This window comes from Pleurodeles waltl, chromosome 4_1 (assembly GCF_031143425.1).
Source record: "Pleurodeles waltl isolate 20211129_DDA chromosome 4_1, aPleWal1.hap1.20221129, whole genome shotgun sequence".
NCBI classification, from domain to species: domain Eukaryota; kingdom Metazoa; phylum Chordata; class Amphibia; order Caudata; family Salamandridae; genus Pleurodeles; species Pleurodeles waltl.
In genome coordinates this window covers 636,395,130-636,415,617 of record NC_090442.1, presented here as the reverse complement: position 1 = coordinate 636,415,617, position 20,488 = coordinate 636,395,130, and the positions used below count along the sequence as shown (strand labels likewise).

Here is a 20,488-nt window from a genome sequence, read left to right as displayed (position 1 = left end):
AATATTGTGAAAACAGTGGGTTAAAGGACTCACTGCAAAATGGATTAAGCAAAGAGAAATGCATGCCATACTGATCTAACAGAATCTAATAGACTCCTTTAACTAAGGGACTCGGGTGAGCAAAAGGTCCCTGTATGAGACAGTTGTTATTTACAATGATTAGTGGTAACAAAATTACACGCTAATTAATATACCACATTTTAATTATTATTACCTAATCAGAATTCAGCAATGTTTTCCATTGCACAGCACAGAATTCTAAGAAAACCAATGTCATTACAATAGGAGCCAGAAGTAAACATTTAGTTAGAAATTGGCTGTGAGATAGCCAACCGCTGGTAAATAAGCTCCACTACCATGGAAAATGGGTGTCACACAGATCAGTTCATAACTGGATGATCCTAAGCGCTTTCATAATCAACAATGCAGAGCAGCTGGTAGTCAAACATAAGCTACAGGGTTAACAGCCCTGGTGAAAAGCGCATCCTGAGGTTTAGATAACCTTAACAGTAGACTATGCAATTGAAAATTAATTTCATTCCATTAAAATTAAATGTTTGCACTTAAATCAAAGTAATTTAAAATGACCACTCCATTTATAAGGGCCCTTTCATGCACACAATTTCAATGAAAGTGAATGAAGCATCATTACAGAAGCTACTGTTCAAGGCTACCGCAGAAGATGCAAACGTTTAAACGATCCGGGCCTGCCAGCCACACATTATCAGTGCATCGAGCGGCCATCCATACACTGGAGGGGCACCGCACGTGTGCTACCGGGGTTGCTACCGGAGATAAGGACTGGAGCTGGATGGGTCCCACTGAGGGAGACAAACGGAGAGCGTCAGGCCACACCTAGTGACGGGCTGGGCCTACTCGACTGCATGGTTCCCTGCCAGCTGCCTGCGCAGCAAGGGTGAGGCAACATGAGGCGGTACCACAAAATAACAGAGTCAGTGAGAATGAGAGACTAGGGGCCACATAACAACTTGTCCTGGTCACGTGGTTGGACCGGACGGTGGGCGAAAAGATGCTGCATTGCGACTCGCTCGATTGGGGAGAGGTGAGAGCAGCAGGGAGGCCCCAGAGGTCCTGAGAGGACTGGCAGTACAACCTGCAACGGGGCTCCCTGTCTGGGGGCCTGGAGTTTGCTGAGGCGGGGGAATCAGAATTAAAGGATCCATGTGGTGCAGAATTGGGTGAACCTGGCAGTGCACTGCTAGCAGGGGGACCGAGTTGGTGCAAGAACCTATGCTGCGGGCTCCGACTGGGGCCCGCCCCTCGATTGTTGTGTGCCTGTGGGCTTGTGGGCGTGGCACTGGTGGTCTGGCTCTTTCACCCCCAAGCTGGATTTCGAAGGCCTGCAACACTGGCTTAATGACTGGTGACACCATTGGTGGTCTGTGGCAATAAATAGCTCTCCCTCATTAGGCATACATACACTGTATCGAAACCGAATGCCGATCACATATTCAGCTACGGGCCACATGAAAGGGAAGCACATGAACCCTAAAGAGCATGCAGGGCTTCAGGGGGTCCATGTCCAAAGACTATATACCACCTTTGCTCGCTAGCCCCCCTCCCCTATGGATAAGATGGATGTCATCTTGAAAGAAATCCGAGAGCTGCATATGGGAATAGAGCAAAGATTGGGGTCCATCACTACTGAACTTGGCCTCCTTACGGATGAACATGGAAAATTGGTGGACAGGGTGAAGACTGCAGAGACGGATATCGCTATCCTCCTACCCGGACAGAAAGATAGTGAGGGCGCGATAAATCAGCTGCACAGACAGGTGGAGACACTACAGGGGAGGGTGGAAGATGTGGAGGGGAGGTCACGCCGCAACAATATCCGTGTAATTGGCTTATCGGAGGGCACGGAGGGGCGAGATGCCACACAATATATGGAGACATGGCTGTGGAGCCTGGCGACGTCTGGACTGTCTGCCTTCTCCAAAGTGGAAAATGCACACTGAGTACCAGCAAAGAAGCCTCTGCCGGGGGCACCACTAATGGTAGCTCGTATACTAAACTACAGAGACCGTGACGCTCTCCTATGTTAAGGCGCAAGAGGCAGACACTCTTATCATTGACAATGCTCAAATGTGTCTGTATCCAGATTAAATGCTTGCTGTACAGAGGCGGAGAGCCTTCTTTCAGATTATAAAGTAGAGAATCCGAACGGTGGGGGGGGGCTCCCCTACACGCTGCTGTTTCTGGCCCGGTTGAGGATCACATATAACCAAAAAACCCTCTTCTTTGACACACCTGAGACAGCGCAAGGCTGGCTAGACCAGACCTTCCCTCACTCGAGTCCTCAGGAATCCTCCAGTTCTTTGCAACACAAGGGACGCCAGCTGCAGCATAAAGAACGTCGGGTTCTTACATCGCCCATCCCAGAGAAAGTACCGGGCCCAAACTTATGCAGGATCTGGAGAGTCAGAAAGCTCCAATACAACCGGCATACTCAATACAGAGAGCTCGTTCTCCCCCAGCTAGCATTGCTTCCTCTGCAGACAGTACTGTGGTATAAGACTCAGAGGGGAGTGTCACCTTGTTCCCATCTATTACACCCCACACAGCCCATGATTTATGACCCTGAAGGAGCTACGACATGGAAGTCACTGTACGATGCTGGAGGGGGCAGAAGGGGTATGGCACCGACTGCAGGTGCCTGCCTGCTTGCACCGGCTCCTGTGGTAGAGGGTACGTGTCGGTATGCGGGGCCTCGACCTACGGTATGTACTATGTGATGTACTGGCATAGCAAGGGACTGTTTTGATCATGAAACACTGCTACTAACTATGAGCCGATGGCCCCGCCAATGGTCACACTGGTCATACCCTCCATGGAGTGCACATTCTCACAACTGACTGTCAGACCTGGATGGGCCTCATGTTCGGAAGATAACGCTGAACTAATTGTTTATTATTACTGTGGAGCTTTACGCTTCCAAGCCTACTACCCCACTAGCAATTGCTTGCTTTACCTTGTAATTTAAGGGTTTCCTGTTTATTACTGGTTTGGCTTAGTGAGTTTTATGCTTAGCCTAGAACTAAAATTAGTTGGGGGAAATGTTCACTATGTTATTCACTGGACATATACACATTCATCACATGCTTTAAAAACCACACACGGCTGGGACATATATGTCACCGCCAGTACTTGCACATTAGGGACCTATGATGATGTCCACACGTAACTATAATAATATTATCACCTGGAATGTGAGTGGAATGGGCTCTATTCATAAGCAACACAGAATACTGGCTCAATTAAACCACTGCAAAGAACAGAAGGTGTACCTACAAGAAACGCATCTAACTACACGAGGTGGTTAAATTATGTAGACGGAGAGGCCAGTTGTTCCACACTTCTTATTCTGAATTTGCTTGCAGATCGGCCATGTGGCTACGCTCTGGAATCCCATTCGAAGTGACAGAAACTGAAATAGATTATAATGGCAGATACGTGCTGTTCAGGGGAAACTTGGATGGTGAGCCTGTAATGCCTGAAGTGTCAATGCCCCCAAAACTGAACAGGATACGTTTCTAGCACACCTTTCTACTGCCCTGGCACACTGGACACATCTGCCCTGGTTGCTGGGGGGGGGGGGGGGGCGATTATAACACAGTATTGGACACACCCCTTGACTGATCCACCCCTACATTGCCGACACCAATGCCCATAGGCAGGCAGAGTCACTACGGGGTTGGATACAGGGATGGACACTAACTGATATATGGCAAGCTAGGAATGAAGAGATGCGAGAATATTAATTTTACTCCTTTCCACATGGCTTGCTTGTCAGACTGGATCATGTATTATGCACTACTACACTACAGACTCACATAACGCACGCCACATACTTGGAAAAAAAACTGTCTGATCATTATCTATCAGAATTGATGCTGTCCTGGGGAAGGGGTACACTTCTATCCCCATGTGGCAGTTACAACCACAATTCTTGGCAGATGCGGTGCTTAAAGATAACAGCGACAGTAATAGCCAACTAGTTTACAGAAAATGCTAATACAGCTTCTTCCTCATTAGTGGAGTGGGAGGCATTTAAAATAGATTAAACGGCAGGGCAACAATGGGAGCTACTGTGGGTGCTCGAGCAACAATTGCAAAGGACTTAGCCAGTGCAGAAGGGCAGCTAAAAACAGATGCTGTGCTCAATGCCTCACAGGCTCGGACGCTGCAGGCGGTGTTGGCCGAATATGCGGGACTCCTAGAGAGACTGTGCATCATGGATTACAGATCATACAGGCAACGAACACACAGTGAAGGAGAGGAAGCAGGCACATTATTGGCACGAATGATAAAAGACAGGCCCACTCCCACCCCCGTTCTACACATGCTTACATCCCTCAACTGACCAATGCGGATACTCAAATGGATATTAACACAGAATTCTGTGATTTTTACATCGCCTTGTACTCTACTCCCCCACCACTGAGTAAAACAGGAATTCGGTTATTCTTCCACAATCTCACCCTGCCAGTGATTGACGAGAGTGAGGGACAGGCCTTGGCAGCACAGAATACAGAGGCCATAACAAATCTAGCTCAGAATAAATCATCGTGGACTGATAGTCTTCCAGTGGAGTTTTACACAAGGTGTACTACAAAACTAGTCTACCAAATGGAAAAGCTATATAAAGCCTTGCTAGTCGCCAGTCACCTTCCCTGTACTACAAAGCAGGCATTAGTGACCTCGATATTAAAACCTGGAAAGCCCGAAACGGACATGTCCTCATACAGGCCATTGTCATTATTAAATACTGAATACAAAATACTGGCCAAAGTTTGGCACAAAGACTCCTCCTGTTACTACACAAACTGATACACACAGATCAGTGTGCATTTGTGCCAAATCGAAACACATCTCTTAATATTCGGTGCTTGTACCACATTATGGATCATATGGGTGACAGGTACCCCAAGCCGGTTGTCTTTCCCTAGGCCTCCGTCAGGCATTCGATACACTGAACTGGGACTACATGTTTGCGGTTCTTGAACGTTTTGGGCTTCCCCGGGCCTACACAGATTGGGTGCAGTTGCTTTATGCCTTCCCAGTGGCAAGGGCACGCACCGGACGGTGCATATTGGATTCCTAGCCCACAGCACTCGGCAGGGATGCTCACTTTCATCCCTACTGTTTGTCCTAGCACTGGAACCAATGGCACAATGGCTTCGGCAGTGTACTATGCGATAGGTTATTGTGGTCGGAACTACGACCCATTCGGTATCCTTATACACTGACAACATCGTATTATATACACATGACCTGGGGTGTAACTTTACGGTAGCAGCGCAGATATTTTCGGATTTTGCACCCTTATCTGGACATGAAATAAAATATAGTAAGTCAATCACATAAACACACACAGTCACGATTTGATGATTTAGCCTTAATACTGGCGAAATGCTTACTTGCCAGGTGCTGGAAAGCAGCCACGGCATCTTCAGTGACACAATGGATGGCAGAGGTGTGTGAATGGGGTCTGGCTGAAAGCACAGACCTTTGTAGGGAGGAATACAGAGGGCTGCTGCGCCGCCCGATAGCGCTAGAATGGGACATTCTATTGGAATCTTTTAAAGCGGTTAATGACAAAGAGACGGAGAGAGGGTGAGGCGGCTTACACTGACTGCCTCACGAATCTGGGCTTGTTAGCTACATCCCGAAGTGATGGATGCTGAAGTTGGGGGGGGAGAGAGGTAGGGAACATATCATAGGGGAGAGAGGTAGGGAACATATCATAAAACATGTCTACTACTATCAGGGGTGGACCCAGGAGGTATCATTGTGTGAAATTATTTATTGTGACTACTTGTTACATCAGAAAAATACGGAGAGCAGAGAATATAACCCCTGTGGCCTTAATATAGATAGTGGATGTCATGTTGTGGGGGAGAGAAGAGGAAAATGCTACGAGGCAGTTTTAGGGTTAAATATGGGCAGTTTTAGGATATTAAAGTTAAGCTGGACTTAACAGATCGAAGTGTACTTCACCCTTGACCATACTAGGTCCATTAGCCCTTATAGGTGTATGAGAGGGGTTGAAGATAACCAAGATGTAAAATGAAATCAATCAATAAATTGTAATATTCTTCACCAATGCAAGAGTCAATTTTGTCTTAACAGAAAGCAATAACATTTGTTCAAAAAAATAAAAAAATATTGTCTAAGATGTAGTGGAGATGTGGAAATGAGACAATACATTTTTGAGAAACAAGAATATGCATCAAAAACATTAAGAAAGGGTGGTAACTTGTCTCATCTAGAAGGGGCTCAGAGAACCTAATAACAAGCTATGACCAAGGCTTGGCTCCTCCTCGAAATTAGAGTGAATGAAGAAGTGGTTTGCGAATATTTAACGAAGTACAGATTTGGTAGGTGTCTAGCTTAAACATCTCTGTCAACAATGCTGAGGTGCTGAAGTGACCACTCAGCCTGGATCAGTAGACATGTGGATCGATCAACAATGATTCACTTACAATGGCTTTAGAAAAACAGCAGGAGGAACATGTTTGTATTAATTCAAACTAAACTATGAGCCATCGAAAGGAAGTCCCTTAAAGCGGTTGCAGAAAAATGCTAATATAGCTGTTTGCCTATACAAAAACTCATAAAATCTCAAATAAAGGCAGAAGACACTCACTTTTTAAATTTAAATGGCCTATGTACATTCAAGCTAAAAGTGATCAACTTTTGAGAGTTCTTGAAAATATCAAAATCAAATGAAGGGCTCATTAGGTTGCTAAGGGCCATAACACAGCCTTTGCCCAGGCACTCAATTTTTCAAATTGGGTGAAAAAAGCTGCCATCAGTCCATTAAATCAAGCAAAGCAAAAAGTAAAAGAGCTTGAAAATGTATGATCGTGTTACTGCCAAGTTGCATGGTCATCCTGAATGATGCAAGATATTCCTTAGTTTACAATCCCAATGTTAACTGATGGATCAAACATAGGTGCACTAAAGCACTTTCTGGTATAATTTGTAAGTATAACCCTTCTCCTTGAGGCAAATATGCAACAGATGATAAACAAACTGTTCAAATGATTAAAATTCTGGTTCTGAATGAGCTACCTTCTTAGTGCGGCCAATCCAAAAATCTATATAAAAACAAATGATCTACTTTGTTTCAGTCATACACACATAAGTAAAAAACAAGCTCTGCATGGGTGAAATCAAAGATCACCTTTTTTGGTAACAGCAGATAAAGACAGATCCCACTTTATACTCCTTGTTTTTCACGTTAGATCCTAGCACTCCACTGGAATATGCCTAGAGACAGGGGCATTGAGTTGAACAATGGGTGAAAGAGCAGCCATTTTCTAGCCACCTCTCCCCCTTAATCAGAAAGTGTTTCTTAATCTTGTGTTTTTATTTTTGAAAAAAAAAAAACCCTTTATGCAAATCCTTTAGAAATAACATTAAGCAGCCTTATTCAAATTAATGCAGCCAATCGTATTACCGAAAACAAATTCTACCAATAGAAGGTACAATTAATGGGAGAATGTGCACAATTAAACCTATTAATGTTAATTGTAGCTCAAATGTCAGATCTTTGAACATCCCAATGTAGCACTATGGCTGCTTTATTTTCCATGAATGTACTGTATTGTGACTTAGTTTTTCTTATGGCTTAACAGGCATTTTCATATAGTGTTCTTTTCGGACTACCCGCAGCTCCGGAGAGGGCATTTTAGATTTGGCTCTTCACTTTGAAATGTTTATTACACATTACATTTAAATCGTCAAATAATCACTACCTACAAAGAACTGATAGTTGTCATATTGTGAGAGAATTATATGAGCTAAATCTAGATAGTAAGCATGAGCTGTTTGGGTCTTTGTGTCATGGGTGTGGAATTTAATAAAATATCTACTTGTCCATGGGACAAGTTGCTTCATAAATATACCTGTCCTATAAGAAAAATCTACTTGTCCCTTTGGTGCCGTGTGGTGCAGCAGCAAATTATGGAAGCAATCTCATTATATAAGAGCTCTAATAATAGCCTCTCTGATTATACCAGGGCTAATACTATTTTAGGGCTTGAATACTAGCACTTTCCTCATTTATCTATCTTTCTGCAGATCTACATACTGGGGCTGGAGGAAGCAGTAAGCAATAGTTCCTCTGTACAAACCTACCACAGTGCATGTTCTTTAGGATTTTCCCCAGCTCTTCTCTAATCTTTTCTCATACTGAGAAAAGTTGCAAATTTACTCCTGACAAGGGCAGAAGTAGAAGTTCTTTCAGGGATGGAAAAAAAGTGGTTGGAAGGAAAGTGAACTTGTAAACGCTCAAGAGATTTTCATTTGAGCAAACCTACACATGCATATTTGCTAGTGCTAAAATACAGTTCAAGAATATTTTCCAGGAGTACGAATTCCTGGTCTACTTCTGTAAATTCTTGTGAATTCATAAAAGCCATAGTCCTGCACTAATGCAAAGACATATACCACGGGTGCACCTTTGTGAATTTGGCCCCTAATTAGGTCTGGCATTAACCAAGACCTTTTGTTTTTATTAAACTTATGTTTGTCTCTCTCTATGCATCTTTCAGCTGGCTTTATTGTAAGTTACAGCTTTCTGCTCTTTCATGAGAAGCATACTGGCATGCAAAAAAGTTTTGTTCAGTGCCAGGAACTACTGTGGTAATGTGTGCTTTTTGAGACCAAACAATATTTTATTTTTTTGCCAATGCTTGTTACAATGGTGAGAGCCTGGCAGCTCCCACAACAATAATGTTTTACAAAAGCTGTGTCAAAACAAAACACGCATTGACAAAATCAAAAGACTGACCACCCATTTTGGATCAGCTGGCTTTGCCAATGCTTGTCTATTTTCCTGTTTCCCATAATGTTATTGAAACTGGTTTCACTGATTGTTTTAGAAATACTATCATGTATCAACACATTTTACTAAATGATGCTTCAAAGGAATGCTACCTAAAATTTCACAGTAATGTAGCAAACGTTTGTTCCCTAGTTGCATTGTTTTTGGGAACATTTTATTTAGAAAGCAAAGAATCAGTCCTGCTTATAAGCATCTGCAAACATTTGCATCTAATCAGAAAGCATTTTGGAAACATATGAAGCCTCATATTGTTAAACTTTTCAAATGTGTGTGTACACATTTCTTTTTACTTGAACCACTGTGAGGTGTACAGTCCGAGCTTACAACATTTATTTAGAGTGCTCACCCAATAAAGGCTTTGCATTAATGGACCATAAATACAAGTTCAAACTGCATTAACATAGAAACACAAATATTGAGTCAACTGCAGACTGTTCCCCTTCCCTGTAAACTGGCAGCCAAAGTGTTTGTGCTGCAGGGGGTTGGGCCTACTTGTCCCAGGGACAAAATAATTATGAAAACTTGTTGTCCTTGATCCCAAACAATATGTCCTGGGCGTTGGGATATGGGAATTCTACATCCTTGTTTGGGTTATTCAAGAACTACAGTCAATATTAAACATATATGGGAAAAAGTCTTTGGTTGCATTTGGCCTATAAATATTTGGGGCAAAGGGCCTCATTACGACTTTGGCAGTCTAAAAGAGGACCACCAAAGCCGTGGGGAGGACACCGCAGTCATACATGTGGCATCCCTCCCCCCCAAGTGTTTTACAATGTTCCTGTCGGGTGTCCGGCGGGAACATTGTATTACGTGTTCCTGCCGGGCTGACCGGCGGGAACAGCGCTATGATATTGGCCTCGGCTACCTAACTCCAGCACCCTCAGATTGAGCACTGCCTACACATTCAGACAGTACGCATTCCAATGGTGCTGGGCAGGGGGGCCCCTGCATTGCCACTGCCATGGGCAGTGCAGGGGCCCCCATGTTCCCCCCCCCTGGGGTGACCAGCACTGGCTTTCCGCCACCCTTTCCATGGCAGGATTCCCACCACGGAAAGGCTGGCGAAAAGCTGAGTTGTGAACAGCCAGGGAGGGCCAAGTTCAGGACCACCCTGGCGGAGTACAACTCAGGCTGCTATCAGCCCGTTGGGAATGATGTTTATGGCAGGGACAGCGGTCTCCTGGCGGGTCCACCCACCAGGGTTGTAATGTGGCAGTTGGACCACCACAGTTGTGGCGGCCAAACCATCACTGTGAGGCTGGCGGTACTCTTAATCAGACCCAAAATTTGGTAAAAATCAGTTTCTGCTGCTCGTTCTGCCAGTCTAGTATATAGTCTTGTTTTCTTTTATAACAGGATGTATTTTACCCCAGACAAATTGTCCAGGTTTGTCTTAGTTAAACTGCAGACTTGCAGGAGATGTGTCAGTATTTATGGTTCATACATGCATGTGTTTTTCCACTGTCCTAAAGTTGAAGATTTTTGGAAACCAGTATGGTTCAAAATAAGTATTACTGGGGCTTTCCCACCCTATTCCTTGCACAAGATATTCGTAGGTGGTGTACCTGTTATTTGGCCTCATAATGCACTGCTTGCAAAATTGGTTGATCTATTGATAGCTACTGTGTTACATTCTAAATTCAAAACAAAGGAATATATTTCAGTTCAACTTTGGTGAATTTAAAGTATCAAAATCATAGATTAGATATATTTAATTTGAAGTCATTGTCATTAACTAATAAATGTGATCAATTATGGTCACCAGTTACTATTTGTCCAAAAATAACATATAACTTAAATAGTTTATAAATATTATTTGCAATGTTTGCTTAAGTTCTCAATTATTTTCTAGGTATATCATCTTGAATGTATTACTTACTATGAATTGTATGCACTAACCTGGATACATTTTTTCACTACCCTTATTATTTCTTTCTTTTTTCTTTCTCTCTCCCTCATCCCTTTTCTTTCCTCACTAGTAAACAAAAAATCCAACACATTTCGCTTTGTTCTTTTTCGATTTAAGAATAGACCTTTTGTATCAATACTTGTAATTCGATTTGCATAATTTCTGCACATGACACTTTTCTGTAATGTGTTTTAATAAAGCTCCTAGACTTAAACCTAGATATTTGGCTGAGGTGAGGGAAGGCAACAATAAGCAATGGAACTACATCTCTGGCAAGGCAATATACAGTACAGAGAGACCCAGAAGCTTTTTGGAGTCCTATGGCTATGCAGTCTATATATTTTTAAGGTGCCACCCTAACTGTTCAAGCTATTCATGACAGGTTAGATAAAATAAACAAGGAGGGTAAAAAACAATTACTTGAAAATAAATGTTGCCACTGCCTTTGAATTGTACAAGTGTGAGTAGGAATGTGGGGTTAATGAACATTTACACTGTATTGACCTAAAACTACAAAATGCTTCAGAAAGTGCCACTTACTCTTTTAGCAATAGGAATGGAGTTTTTGATGTAATCTAGGAAAAATCTAGATTTCTATGGCTCACTGTACTTATTAATATGTAGGTTAAATGTGCATGTTTTTATTACCTTCTACAGCACGCTAAGATAGAGAATTTGAGACAATTATAATCCGCATTTTCAAAACTACATATTTCATTTTTTTTATGATCTCAAAATTTATTGTATGCACTTCTGGGAAAACTACAGTAGAAAAAAAATAGTAATTACAAAAATCAGAGTGAACTTCCAGACAAGCAAATGGACACTGCATTGCAATTAACCTCTATAAACAATGACATTTCCACTTCTTCCCCAACTATGGCAACATATCTGAAGAACACACACATCCTGTCATGAAAGAAAATGAGACCAAACGGAATGGCTATACAATACCAAATAAGTACAAGTTGTCTTAGACATGACAATTCAAGTACATTATTGAAGATTTCAAACCAAAAAAAAAAAACACATGTTCACTTGCACAACGTTTCCAATCCGGATTGTGCGTTCATGTCACTATGGTAAACAGTGCCATCACAAATTTTGTGAATGACAACTTGTGCTAAGATTGTGGGAATCTCGGCTGCATCTGATGTAATTATAATTATGTCTCCCGGTTTTAAGGTGCTTATGTTTTTTAACATTTCTTGCTGTGTTTATTCGTATTCATTTTTTGCCATCTTATTGGTATTTTTCCTTATTTGTGTTCGGTTTCGTGAATCAAGTCATAAACTGGACAGTTGCACATTTATTTATCCAATTAATACGTGCTTATACTTTAAGGTCTGTCAGGTTTCAACACACTAAATAGACAAAATCTTATAAAACAATAGACCTACATGAATATTTTGGTATTATACTACAAATACATTTTCAGATATGCATTGGTTTAACGAGATCACAACCAGTTTTTAACTCCACGCGCTGTCAATTTGTTCAGTTGTTGGCCTGGAATTCATGAATTACAACACTGAAAGATACCCCATTTTCAGTAATTTTCATTTTAAAAATAAAAAGAAAAAGGAAGCACATTGTTTTCTGTCTGTATTTATTTGAGAAAATCAGTAAAAACTGAAAATTAGGAGCCTAAATTATAAGGGGTTAGGATATGGCATTTACAACACCTTTGCTTTTGGCCTGACCTATGTCCCGAGCTGGGAATGGGCAGATTGATCTGAAGATACAGACTCCCAGTGAATTGGGATGGCAAGTAGTTTTATTGCTGCAGGGAGGAAGAGTGGGGTATTGGGTGAGGTGCGGGGGCAGATTAGGGACTTGTTGATGTTGAAAATGTTTATTATCTTGATTGGCAGTGTGTAGATGGACTTACTGACCTATATAGACTACAACCATGTCACCATTTGTGACTATGAGTTGGAACAATTATCTAGAATGTTAATGGGCTATGCAACAAGATAAAAAGGGGAATTGTATATTGATATGTTAAGTGCCACTCACCTGACTTAGTCCTTTTCCAAGAAACTCACCTGATAGGGAACAAAATGACAAATGCTATCCAGGGAGGGAATGCCACCTTTTGAAACACGCAGGCTACACCTCAGTATCTAGAGGAGTGACCATCCTGTTAAAAAAGGCTCTCCCTTTGGTTGCTACGCAGATGAGGGGTGATACCTTGGGCCGGTATGCGGTTCTGGTTTGGACTGGAATGGTATTACAGTTTGGCTAAGATCAGTCTATTTATCACGGAGGTTACAGGTCTCTGGGTTGAAAGAGCTAGGTATGATAACCATGTAGTTCCCAGATTTGTTGTTGTTTTTCGGGGATAATTATAACCTCACTATGGATGACACTATTGACAGATTCAGCCTGGGCACAAGTACTATGAATTTATACCTGAAGGGATTCACAGAAAAATATGGTCTACTGGATGTGTGTCAGTGCTAAAATTACAGCCGTGTCCCAGTTTTTGGTCTACTAAGGTCCCAAAGACTCCTATTATGTTTTTCACCCTGAGCTCATGTATTCATCACTTTAGGAGCGCTGAGCTCTTATCTCCGGGAGATATCAGCTCATTCACCCCTCCTGGTAGAAATGGGTATGCAACAGAGGGTAGATTTCTGGGGATGGAAATTTGATACATGACTATTAAAGTATACAAAAAGTGATGGATGGAATGCTTGAATTATTCTCAGCCACTGGTAATTACTCACGCCACATCCCAATTCATAATTTTTTTTAGACACCATGCCACCTCAGTTTGGACCCAGCTATATGCAAATCAGTATTGACGCTGCTCCAAAGGAAACAATCCAGTCTGAACTGTAAGGCCTGGTCCTCCCTGAACTGACCCACACCTGTTATAGGCTCATCAGCAAGGTATAGCTTGGTTCCAGCGACATATTGTGCACAAGACCCACTACTGGGCATACCTATCCCACTCAGGGTGACACACTAAAGCATACAAAAAGTGATGGATTAAATGCTTGAATTCATCTCAGCCACTGGTAATTACTTAGGCCACTTTCCAATCCATTGTTATTTTGAACACAATGCCACCTCAGTTTGGCCATGCAATAACAATGGACTGGGATGCTGCCCATAGGAGTTACCAGTGGCTGCAATTAATTCAAGCATTCCATTCATCACTTTTTGTATACTTTTCATGGCTGTTAAAACATAGGGAGTTGGTTGAGGAGCTGCATCAACTCACAGGTTACTATTTTTATTGAAAATGAGCACTCGGTGGACTCACCTGCCACCCTGTGAAAGGCTTATAAAACTGTACTGCATGGACAGGCAATTTCCATAATCTAGGCTAGACGTAACCAACAATATGAAGAATTATGCAAATCAGAAAACCATGTAATTAAATTAGAACCATAACACCACCACAATTCTCAGGCAAATACATGTCTAGACTGGCCCTCAAATGCATGAAATACAAAGAGCTAATCTCCAACTTCACCCGTAACTATTATTTTGTAACCCCAAAAAAGCTTTATGAGGTAGGCAATAAATCTGGGAAATTATTAGCATGGTTGAGTAAGAAATAAGAAGCGGCAAAGCAGGTAGACATTATTCTGATGTGCATAGGTACAAGAATTACTGGGAACCTTTATATCACTGAGGTATCTGGTGACCACTATCAGGAACTATATATTTCAGCCTCTGAATTTTCAGGCGATGAAGTATAGGACTTTTTAACAAACAAAAAGCTGCTACACATTACTCAAACAGACAGGGTGGCCCTACATTCATAGATAACAACTGCAGAAATTGAGCAAGCAACTGCCACATTGGAAGCCAGGAAGGACTCCAAGCCTAAAAGCCTAGCAATTTAAATTCATAAATGTTTGCCTAGTAAGCTCTCAGCCCATCTTCTACCCTGTATAAAACAAAAAGGAAAGAGGGCTCTGTGATGCTCAGCAGAACTGAGCTCAACACTAATTACAGTAATTCATAAACCAGGTAAGCTCTCCAACTCATGTGCTTCCTCTTGACCAATGTCTCTTCTGAAGGCTGACATCAAAATAGAGGCCAAGGCCCTCGCAACTTAACTAATGTTTGATATCCAGTCTAGTGCACCCAGACCAGTCTGGATTTTTTCCAGAACAAAGCACCTGATTGAATCTCAGGCAGCCGTGGCTACATGGCCCTAGCGGTAAAAATGTTCATAGACGCATCCACTGCCACTGAGTTTGTGTTCAGGGTGGGGTTTAGGTTAATACAACACAACGTACTTCATAGGGTCTACTATACAAGGGATTCACGGATTAAATGAGGTGAATCAATAGTCATGATTGTCTCTCGAGGCTACAGCTTTGTGGGAACATCTATGCACACGATTTGGGACTGCCAGGAAGTTCAATACTATTGTGCTGCAGTGGCGGAGTGTCTAATCAATGTCACAAAAGTAACACTGGCTCTGGACCAAAAAATGTGCATTCTTGGAGTATGGGGAGAACAGGACAGTAACAGGTATCAAAACAATATTATACAATATGGGCATGATGGTGGCCCGTGCAATATAGTACAACTTGCAGATCACCTATGCATCCCTTGCTTGCCCAATGGCATAAGGAGGTGGACTGGTGCATGAGCGCTGAAACGTTTGTCTCCCAGGTACATTGCTGCCCCTAAAAAGTTTAAGATAATAGGCCCCTCAGGGAGCTTCCGGGTCTAGATGTTTGGCTTCACATCTTGCCAGGACATTCAAACACCAGGGTGACAACACATGTAACACCACTAAAAGAGGTTGTCTCCCTTATATGAATGTATTATTATGCACATGTTCAAAGTGCATGTGAATTGCTAACTGCCTGAACTTTTCCCGCACAAATTTCACAAAATGTCTAATTGTACTGGTGCATTTTAAACTGCCAATAAACAGAGTATAAAAATATAATCTGGTAATGTCACTTTCCTGCCAGTGCAAGAACATCCTTTCAAATTCTGTGGGGCTCATTTCAATTTTATAGGAGTCTGAAGGAAACTTTAATAAGAATTACAAACTAATAGTTCAATCAACTACAACAGACTTCTTTTCAACAAATAGATTTATACCACATCTGGTTAACTAAGAGCCCTGTGCTTTAACATTTGATCAATGGAAGAGCAGAGATGGCCTATTTCACCTAAATGTGTGTCGTCTGTGTCGTTTCCTAAATGTTTAACAAATAACCTCTCATGAATTTAGAATGTATTGGTTCAGTATACGATTAGTCACACATATTTACAAAGGAACCTTGTAACCTCTATAATTTCAGATGGTTCTAGCAAATGCAGTGTTTTATAAAGTACACAGTAATGAACAAAACATGCCACTACATATATGTTGGGAAGTTGACCACTACTATTTAAAACAACTAGAATCATCATCTGTTCCTCTAATCTCAAATGATCTTCCTAGTAGCCATTAGGAATATGGAGAGAAAACAAAACTCTGACACACACACACACAAACACAACCTGCATGCACTTGATCCCTACTTCAGTAAAGTCTTTCCAATATCAGCTGCTCTTTTCACTTCCACTTAGTGCTAACATTGCTCTGTATTACCTCTATAAGTTGGCTACATCTTCATCATCTTTAAATGTAGTTAATTTACGCTTCACTTGTGAAGAGTTCACTGGCTGATCCGACCTACTTATCCCTTCACATGTCTCTCATCAATACGACTCAAACGCTGGTCAGGCAGCTGGACTCCTCATTCTTCAAGCCCACTTTTGTTATTTCTCTCAATGCCCACAGTTTAGAATGTGCTTTCCCAAGTCAACTTGATCAGCTTCTACAATCAATATTTAGCTTTATGCTGAAACATAGTTTCATTTGAATTGCTTCCACCCCACCATTATAGTTATATTGATAATACTTAGTCTCATTTGTAATTGATACAAGCGGCTGGGAGCTGGATGGGGTAGGTGCTCAGACATGATGCACCCTTTGATGAATGTGTGACTACAAGGGCCATTGTCCCTGCCCCACACCAGAGGCCCGAATCCCTATAATTTAGGGTATCCATAAGCCTCTCTTGCCTATCAGGTATGCCTTGAGTGTCTGACTATAAAATATTCCTTTTCACTTGTGAGGTAGAACAGTAGTCAGCTCACATATGCATGATTAGGGATCCTTAACCCTGAAGAATGCTCCACACCAGGCTAGGCTGTTTGTGAGGGCAGAAACATGTTGGCTTTTTTTTGTAAGACGGCGTGAGTCATTGAACTCATAAGTACCGTTGGCATATGTTTTTAACCTAACCAGTGGGCACCACTATTAAAAGTGTACTACACTGGTAGTCCACTAGGTGTTTTTAAACTCAACTGGATCCCATTACTATCCAGAACAACTTTATCTAAGAACTCCCTCTTGGTGTAGTCCGCCGTAAGGTTCAGTCTGCCCTGGTGGCACTGTCAGACCAGGGTGGGGATAGATGGTCTATGACGAAGCATGACACTATTATGTCATGACACTTTTAAGGGTGTGAGACCACCTAGTCCAAAAGGAAGAATCCCCTGCATAGATATCAACACAACAGTCTTAAAAAGAGATCAAAAGCAGTGATAGGAATAAGCCTAAGTGGTTGTGGCCACATCGAGTGACCTCATTTCCTCCACACCTTTTGTGTATATTGTTTTGACATTGGCCACAGTGCCACATAACTAACAAACAAAACTAAAAAAAAAATAGTCCACACTCAAGACAAATGTAATCAATAACCAGATCCCAATGAAGTAAAAGTGGGCAGAGAGAGAACCTAGCGCCCTAATTGGTGGCACAGCTGTAGCAAACTAAACATCAGGCCCCTTATCCACCTGTCCACAACCTTGCCAAATTAAAGCATTTACAAATTAAACTAGGGGAAACAAAAGAACCAATTCACCAATGGCTTAACACCATGAGGAGGTCTGAATGAAGGTTCTGCAGCCTGCTTGTTTTCTACATCATCATCTGGATAATCACGCCCATTCCCAAAAGTAAGCCCTTTCCATTAATCAATAACAAAAGTCAGAGGTTCAAAGACAATTAAATAATGTTGCAGTTCTGACCATAAACAATGCAGACAAGTGATCTAGCAGCGCTATTCCTATGACTCGCGGAGCAGCTTCCAAGAAACGAAAGTTCTGGAGGTTCTGACAGGGGGGATATAGTTGCAAAGATAAACTTAAAGAAACTGACAGAAGGATACCATCAAGAGTGGAGCCTGCAGCTTAATTTGACTGAACACTGAAAACCTCACCGGGCACGGAAAGGATTGACAGGTTGATGGCTCTTTCTCAAGTCTGTAGGTAATGGTGCACAGCTGTTCTTAGTAAGTGGAGTGAGTTGTCTGATTCATTCCTATAATGAACGAGACACCTCCATGCTGCACTGAGCAGTCGACTGTGTGTCTACGCTTCGTAGACAGGTGCAGATAACTGCTCAACCCTGTTTGTAATAGGTATTGCAATTATTTCTCAAGATCAAGGAAGTCCCAGTAAGTGTGGGTCACAAGCTTGAATTGACTAAGTCCCTGACCTTCATACACCGACCCGTCGCTATTACCAATTGGATGATTTAGTGAGCTTCTTAGATTAGTCCCACTGGGGTCTGCAAAGGCCCTAGTGAAGCGCTGAAAATACAAATAAAACTTGACTATCTAGAGGAAGTAAAAGTCCCAACAAGGTTTCCATAGGTGAACCTATGTATATCTCATAAACCGTGCAGGGCCCGAGTGACTGATGGTGACAACCCGAACCCTCAGCCACCCGCCAGAAGGAACCAAAGGCACAGGGCAGGCCCTTCCCTTGCTCACCCTGGCTGTGATTCACAGCTGCAGGGTGCTTGGACAAGGATCGGGCACAGGGCAGGCACCTTTATCTGTGAGAACCTCACTTATGCATGAGGGAGTCGGGCAGGCCAGGCCTTGGAAAATCACAAAATTTTTACTAGACCTGCAGGTCGAGTAGCTTCAATAATCTACTCGACCTAACTGTAACGTACTTGACGCATTTCCAGGTCTCAAATTGTGTGATCCTAGGCAAATACTGGATTTTACAGTCGCCTTTTTCTTCAGTCTCACATAGGAGTGCACCTTCAAATATGGAAGTTCAGCATTTCTGCTGTAAAACATATCCTCTTTTGTTTGATTAAATACACTAAACGTTTGCTCCATGTATAATAAATCTAGCCCACATATAGGGAAAACCCGAGGTGACGCCCATCTTGAGGGGTTGGAGTTATTTCAGGGGGGTGGAGCTAGCCACCATGACATGAGGATGCAGCTGGCGTAAGCTCCTCGCCAACCGCAAACCTCCAACCACTAGTGGCTGCCACATGCATCCCGCTTCTTTTAGGAAACCAAGTCGGTCCTGGAGTTGCTTTTGGGGGCCCTCCAGACATCCTGGTGCAGCCAGAGATTGCCAGTGGAAGACTGTGGGTGCATTTCACTGCGGCTCAAGATGGAATCCCCATATCTCTAACAGAGACCGGGCTGCATCTGACACGGTCTGGCTGCAACTGCACCGCGTCTTCAAGGGCCCTGAGGAGTGTTGCTTGTCCCTGGGTCCCTGCTGGGACTCTGGATTTCCTGGTGGGGTGGGGGGGGGGGGGCGAAACCCCGGGTTGGAAGATGCCATGGCTCCAACACCTGTGTTAATATTGAAAAAGTTGATGTTGATGTGCACAGTGATACATTTGTATATAAAAACAAAATCTCATCACTATTATCAAATTCAACCATCATCAAATACGTGATCAGACATAGGCCTGAGAGCACTGATTGACTGGTCACAGATGGGGTGGCATGTAGCCAGCAGACAAACATGTGAACAGGAAACTCAGATCAATCCCACAGATAGGCACTGCGACACCACAATGGACCAAGGAGATTGAACCTAAGAAAGGCACACATGGATGGAGGGGGGCACGTGTTCCCAAAACGCCATAAAGCCAGACGCTACATGAAGTTAGGAACACTCAGCCAACCAGAACATGACACACACAGTAACATGCATTGATCATGTGCCCGTCATCTGGACATGTTACCCACTGGACCCTCGTGTCCACGCAAGGTCGAGGCCCACCTGCATTTGATCAGGGACCTTTTTTACGACTCCAAGACAACTGCCTGCATTCTTTACCTAAAAACGAATGCTGAAATATTTTTTTTATGCTCAGAGAAATGCATAAAACATCGCTCAGATCGATTGTACTTGGGGTCTGAGGAATGTCTCAGTTTTTGTAACTGTTCTCCAGGCCGGAGTGTTTAATTAAACCAATTGTTCCTGTTTTGCCAAACCCCTCTAGTCTTTTGTTTTTTTCAAGGTAAATTTACATTTAAGCAACAGCTGCGTTCAACAAGATGGCGGCCAGAGGTCAAGAGTACCCCTGTGAGAAGGGACACCCCTTACATTGTGGGTCTAATGCGTGGAGCTCCTGGTGACCATCTTGCTGCCACATTTATTCCCACATGCCAGGCAAGGATTTTCTTGCAGCCCCAGAGCCCCTCACTTGCAACTGGGGACGCTATGGGGCACCGACCCGATATTTGGTTTTGGCTGCTAAAGGGAGAGGGGGATGCCAGAGTGGCCCCCAGGAGGGTGGGGCTGCTGCAGCCCCCCCCAACCGGAGAGCGGACCAGTGATCACAGGTGATGCTGCTTGCAGATATGGTCTCAACTCTGACTATACAGGGCCGGCCT

At 42.8% G+C, this 20,488-nt stretch overlaps 1 protein-coding gene across 1 annotated transcript in view; it reads right to left on the bottom strand.

The window, feature by feature from the left end:
• Positions 1–20,488, bottom strand: part of MON2 (MON2 homolog, regulator of endosome-to-Golgi trafficking) — a 775,721-nt gene that overhangs the window by 712,800 nt on the left and 42,433 nt on the right. The gene's annotated exons all lie outside the window — the stretch shown is intronic.